The following is a 7,500-nucleotide window of genomic DNA, read 5'->3' on the forward strand; positions in this document are numbered from 1 at the left end:
TAGGTTCGAAAACGAGGTATCATGTTCCTTATATTACACATTCAGCTACAAAGCGAAATTTAAAATCATGGACGATATGAGAAACTCCTGCATGATTTGACTGAATGAAAACTTAAATTTTTTTTCTATTATTTCGAAAAGGAAGAAAGGGGATTTGTTAATTTGAGCAAATTGGATCGCCGTGATCATTAAAAGTCACTTAAAGATTGTCTGAAGTATCTTCATCCTCTTTGAGATTTGTAACAGTAAAGTGTATTCACACTGATTTGTGTATAAAGAACGATTGTAATTTGAGCAGTCTGAATATTTTATTGTTGACCAAGTCATTATGTTTATTCATAATGTTACAAGAAACTCAAACTCAACTTTTTTTGCTTTGACACAAACAAATGCCAAACCTGACACATTTGTATATAATGTATATTTAAAAAATTAGTATATAATTTTTTTTGTTTCACAGCTCCTTCCCTATATATATATATTCCAGTCCTGTAACTTTGTTTGTATTTAAGAACCTAACCAAATATTCATATATATATATATATATATATATATATATATATATATACACACACATTTATATATACATATACATATCTCTCTTCTCTTACTTCAATAATCTCTTCTGAATGACTATACCTAAAGTGGCATCATGAATGGTATAGTGCATAAAGGCTTAAAGACTGTAATTTACTTAGGAATTGCAATGTAATATACATAAGTTGATGAAGGAGTATTCATTTGGTTTTGCCTGCATAGTAAGATTATTTATACGTGAACAAATAAGAATAAGAAAAGAAAATTAAACGAACATATAATAACAGAAATTAAAATAGCTATAAATATAGCGTAAGCGAAATATGAAAATGGCACGAACTACTTTATAAAAATATGCCTTCCCTTAACTTCGTTTCAGAGATATCTGTAAAATTTGAGAGCCGGTGAGGGGGAATAATTGATGAAATGTCAAAGTGTGATGTTGCAAAGCCTCTTCGTTTTTTCGTGAAAATCACTGAAATGTTTTCATATTAATTATCTTGTATGTATCCTGGATTTATAAATGAATTGTTTATCCTTGTAACAAACGATTTTAGTTCATATATTTATAATAATCTTTTGATTTTTCTGTGAAGGATCATGTGTTGAGTGCTCATTATAATGAAAGATTAGAGCAAAAGTAATTTTTATACATCTTGTATCATCTTTCATCTTCGTTCGCCTAGATGATATATAAAACCATCTGGCGACGGTCTTTGTTCGCCTAGGTGGTATATAAAACAGTCTGGAGACGATCTTTGTTCGCCTAGATGGTCTAGATGGTATATAAAAACATCTGGAGACGGTCTTCGTTCGCCTAGATGGTATAGAAAACCATCTGGAGGCGGTCTTCGTTCGCCTAGATGGTATATAAAACCATCTGGATACTGTCTTTGTTCGCCTAGATTGTATATAAAACCATCTGGAGACGATCTTCGTTCGCCTAGATTGTATATAAAACCATCTGGCGACGATCTTTGTTCGCCTAGATAGTATATAAAACCATCTAGAGACGATCTTTGTTCGCCTAGATGATGTACGAAACCATCTGGAGATGTAAGATAGTTTTAGGAAAACCATACGATATGTCGTAAGCGACAAAACTATTCATAGGCCTACGTTCACCCCAACGTATGCCGAAGATAAGCCTCTCCATCTCCCGTGGGCCTACACGTCGTTACAGATCTTGGGGGAGAGAACAGAATTGTAAGACGCCAGATGAGCGCCTTGAAAATTAGATGTCGTTATGGGGAAGAATACATCTTCATACGTCATCGCGGGCAGGAATCGATGCTCCGGTGATAGGAGTGGAAGGTGGTTTTCCATTTTCAGAAATTTATGTTCAGCACCTTCGTCTGGGGTCTGCTTAGGCTGCCAGAGCATAGAGCTTAGATGATGCTTAGTGATTTTGACAGGGGGAAAGGTTCTTCATTGATAAAGATGGTTAGGTTGTTTTTGTTTGTTTCAGAGCGATAAAGTACCTTTACGTTATAAGAATCAAAATGTTTCATTACAGGTTGTCTAATTGGGTTTACAAGAACTCTGACCAGGCCTTATACAGGACCAGTGTTTTAGCATATATATATTTATATATATATATATATATATATATATATATATATATATATATATATATATATATATATATATATATATATATATATATATATATATATATATATATATATATATATATTATTTCAAGCATAGAATAAAAAATATGTAAGATATATATAAATATATATAAATGATATATATATATATATTCAAGAAAAATCCAAAAACAAATAGAATAACAAGAAAAATATAAATGGATATATATATATATATATATATATATATATATATATATATATATAAATAACTATTGTAATTTTCAAGCATAGAATAAAAAAAGCAAACGTAATAAAAAGAAAATCCCACTAAATGGAAAAACAGGCTTTGTAGGGGTTTGAATCTCTATCCGTGTATGAAAGCACTTTAACAGAACACGTAAACTGCGTTCAACAAAGAATGTATTTTTGTCAGAATTTTTTTGACATGTACATGTCACTCTCTCTCGACAAGGCGTTTGAATTTTGTCATATCCATTATTTCCAATGGATACACAAACGGGGACTAAAATATACTTACAATTACTGTCTAAAAAAATTTGGTACATGTCATTTACATGAAAGGTATATGTAAACTAAATCATACAATGACAATGCCTTCACACCAACACGCACACACACATACACACATACACAGACACAAACACAAACACAGGCTGTATGTATATGTATATGTATATATATATATATATATATATATATATATATATATATATATATATATATATATATGTGTGTGTGTGTGTGTATGTATATAAGATAAGTATATATATACAATATATATATATATATATATATATATATATATATATATATATATATATATATATATATATATAAATATATATATATATGTATATATATATATGTATAATGTATATAATGTAAGTATATATATATATATATATATGTATGTATATATATATATATAATATATATATATTATAATATATATATATAGATATATATATATATATATATATATATATATATATATATATATATATATATATATATATATATATATATATATATATATATATATATATATATATATATATATAAACTTCTATTGCTAATTACAAACGTGGGCCTTTCTTCTGCATCCTTCCAGTTACATGAATAAAAGCACGTGTTGAACCGTCTGCGTGTTAAAATATTTGCTGCTCATGTACACTTGCGTGAGCGAAAACAAAAACTGAATATTAATCCCATCGTGTCATTCACTTCTCGACAACGTCAGTCAGACAACTGGGTCATCCATGGCATGTAAGTCGCCTCCATCTCTTTTTTTTCTTGAGATTTTGTGTTTGTATTAGTCACTTACTAACAATGTATGTTCAAAATAAATGGATTAGTATGACCCAGTAATCATATTAGAAAAAAACAAGCATAACATTATACTGATAAGAATTATTATTATTATTATTATTATTATTATTATTATTATTATTATTATTATTATTATTATTATTATTATTATTATTATTATTATTATTATTCTGAAATTGAACCCTATTCATATGGAACAAGCCCACTGAGGCCAATGACTTGAAATTCAAGCTTCCTAAGAATATGGTGTTCATTTGAAAAACGTAATAGAAGAGAAAGGGAAATGCAGAAAGAAGAGATTACTTATTAAAAAAGAGGAAAATAAACTACCAAATTAATAAACGGATAAATAAAAACGAAAGAAAATTATTAGAATACAAGGAAAATTGTATTTCGGTAGTACTGCACTGCATGTTGGCTGGAGGCATTCATGAAATCTAGATAACGCCATCAAAATGTGAAACCATCAAATTAAAAGTAATATTTCAAACTGGATTGAATTTTAAAGGTGAATGAGATAAAATATATATATATATATGTATTAGATTTAGACTGGTATAGGTAGTCTGAAATTTAATATTATAGTATCAGATGATTAACAGGAAGTATATGAAATATAGCTTTAGAGAAATTAAATGAAGGGATATTAGTATTGCTGAAAATATTAATATGCAGAAAAGATAATTACACGGCAGCAATCATTATCGCCATTATTTATTTATTGCATAAAACAATTTTCTAGAAACATAATTATCTCTTTTTGGGATATTCAATCGAAATGCAAATAGAATTTATTTCTTTCGAGGGAGAAAGTCTCTCTCTCTCTCTCTCTCTCTCTCTCTCTCTCTCTCTCTCTCTCTCTCTCTCTCTCTCTCTCTCTCTCTCTTTGTTAAGCCCAATCTAAAGAACATGTCTTTCATTCGTTCACTGTCTCAGAGGTAACATTCCTCTCAGTGAAGACTAATTAAACCCTTCAGTTTGTTGTCAATTAGATGCTGTAAGCTTCTTCCCCTTAGTTACAGTCCTGTTTTATTTTCTTATAATACTCAATGAATCTTCGTGGAGCAGAAAGAAAGGTTCTGTTATACACACACACACACATACGAGTATATATATATATATATATATATATATATATATATATATATATATATATATATATATATATATATATATACACACATATATACATGTATATATTGTGTGCATGTGTGTAAATATATATATATATATATATATATATATATATATATATATATATATATATATATATATATATATATATATATATATATATATATATATATATATATATATATATATATATATATATATATATATATATATATATATATATATATATATATATATATATATATGCTCATGTGTGTGTGTGTTTGGTGTGCGTATGTTTATGCTTATAGGTATACGTAAATATGAAAAATTTGTTCATAGATCTTTCGCATCAAATAAAATAAATGAAAAACAAAAAAAAGAGAAAATAGTATGAAATTGCTATTGCACACACACACAAAAAAAATACAAAGCCTTCCACGTGTTCCTCTAACTCTGTTCTCCATTTTCGGCGGAATCCCAATTTCCGTCAGATGGACTCAAAGGTATTTCTCGCCTCCTTCGTTCATGGTCTGATGTCCTTTTCTAGGATAAAATAAAAAAGAATCTTTTTCTTCACATTTGCATCGCCTTATTTCATTTTATGTGCTTGGGATTTCGTTTTGGGGCCGGGGGAGGGGGAATGGCGGTGGGGGAGGGGATTGTGGGTGGCCTAGGGTGGTAGACCTCTATTATCTTTGTAACTATTATTTCTATTTTTTTTTTTTAGTATTCAGGCCTTAAACATGTTGAAGTTGTTATGAATACTTCTTAATTAATATATTTCCCTAGACATTTTTCTTTTCTCCAAACTAGTTTTGTTGAGATTTAAATGTATTTACGGGCAATATTTCTTAAACTATTGTCTAAATTAGTGAGTCTTTTCCTTAGCATCGACTTAATCTACATTTATACCCACATAAAATCAGAAATATTTATCCATATGATTTTGTCATTTTTGCCTAAAATAATAATTTTATTGGTCACTATATATTCATCATTCAAATCAGCTCTTGGTGGTTACTATTTCTGCCTAGATGAATGGTGATTTTTTTACTCAATATTTATCTATGAATTATTTCAGCAAAAATTGCAGTAGGATGCTAATTCCTTGAAATATCCTACCCATCTGAATCGCCTCTTAATTCATCTTTCTCCTCTGAAGTGTTTTTGAACCTAGGGCGAATTCCACAATATATTATTCTCACACAATTAACTATCTTCTTCTGGAACACTGCCCATTCTTGCAATCCTTCTGAATTGTTGCAAATGACTATCATATACGATAAGGTGCTTCTTCTTAATCTGAAACACAGAGCAGATGTTTGGGCTTCTGGCCACTGTCTTTTTGCGTGGATTATTTTATGCACATATTTTTATTAAGTTTGTTACTTTTTTTCTATCTAATAAAACTAGACTCTCGGTGCTTCCATAGATTTTATCTTATTGCAATTAACTTCATCAGTTTTTGTCCATTCTCTTTTTACTTGAATTATTTTATGTATATTTTTCTTTAGTAACTTTGTTATTTCATCTTTCTGTTTAATTTTATGAGTTTCGATGCTTCCAAAGAATTTTTTTTTCAAGATTTTATCTTCTTCCAGTTAACTTCATCAGTCTTTGTCCACTGTCTTTTTGCTTGAATTATTTAATTTATATTTTTCTCTAGTAAGTTTGTTATTTCATCTTTCTCTTTAATCTTATGAGTTTCGGTGCTTCCAAAGAATTTTTTTCCAAGATCTTATCTTATTCCAGTTAACTTCACCCTCCTTTTAAACGTCATTTTTATAAATCGCTTGTCCTCCCTTCCTCATAAGGAGCATCTCGGCAGTTCTTAAGCGATGAAAAATTCCGCAACTTTGAGAGCGAAAGCTTTTAAAACATGACGTTAATAATTAATGTCCCTGCCGTAAATCACTCGCCTCTCCCGGACTTTGAAGTATGCAAACATATTCATTAAAAGCCAATTTTTTAATGGGAAGGAATTTTCATTATCAGTTCCGCCGCCTGGGCTGTCTCATTTGTTCAGTAGGGTGCGAAGCGTGTATCAGATTTCATCTTTTCCCTTTTTTTATTATGTGGGATGTTGTATTTTTGTAAACTTGAACGAGGTATTTGTATACTTGGTAAGTGGTCGATTGCGGTTAAATATAATCGAGGGAAACCCTTAAAAAGAAAATAAAATGAGATATAAACACTATATATATGTGTGTGTATAAAAATTTATATATATATACAAATATGTATATATACATATATATATATATATATATATATATATATATATATATATATATATATATATATATATATATATATATATATATATATATATAATATATATATATATAGAAATAATCCACACATTCACGTGTGGAACAGAAATAAATTTCTGACTCACATCAGGATCGAACGCAGGTCTTTTATTTGAAAGACTTTGGGTCGATCCTGATGTCAGAAATTTATACATATATGTGTGTGTATCTATCTATCTATCTATCTATCTATATCTATATATATATATATATATATATATATATGTATGTGTGTGTATAAATATATATTCATATGCACACATTTCCATTGAACCCATTACTTCGTCTCTCAAACACACGTACACACTAACTCTACACCCAAAACTCCACTCATATTTCCCCGCATCCTTTAAAAAGGCGATGGGCGGTGGCACTGCAGCGGTCACGTCTCAGTGGCCCCAGAGCCATCGAAGGGAATATACTGCAGATGGCGTCCACCTCACAAATAATGCTTTACGGCAGACAGGTTCTGACATAACGCGCGAATGGGGTGATCAACGCTTATTGGTTATTCTCCTTTTTTTTTTTTTACTTTTTTCTCCTTATTTGTTTTTACATGAAGCTTTAAGGTGTTTAGATGAATAGGGGAA

The sequence above is a fragment of the Macrobrachium rosenbergii genome, chromosome 21, assembly GCF_040412425.1.
Source record: "Macrobrachium rosenbergii isolate ZJJX-2024 chromosome 21, ASM4041242v1, whole genome shotgun sequence".
NCBI classification, from domain to species: domain Eukaryota; kingdom Metazoa; phylum Arthropoda; class Malacostraca; order Decapoda; family Palaemonidae; genus Macrobrachium; species Macrobrachium rosenbergii.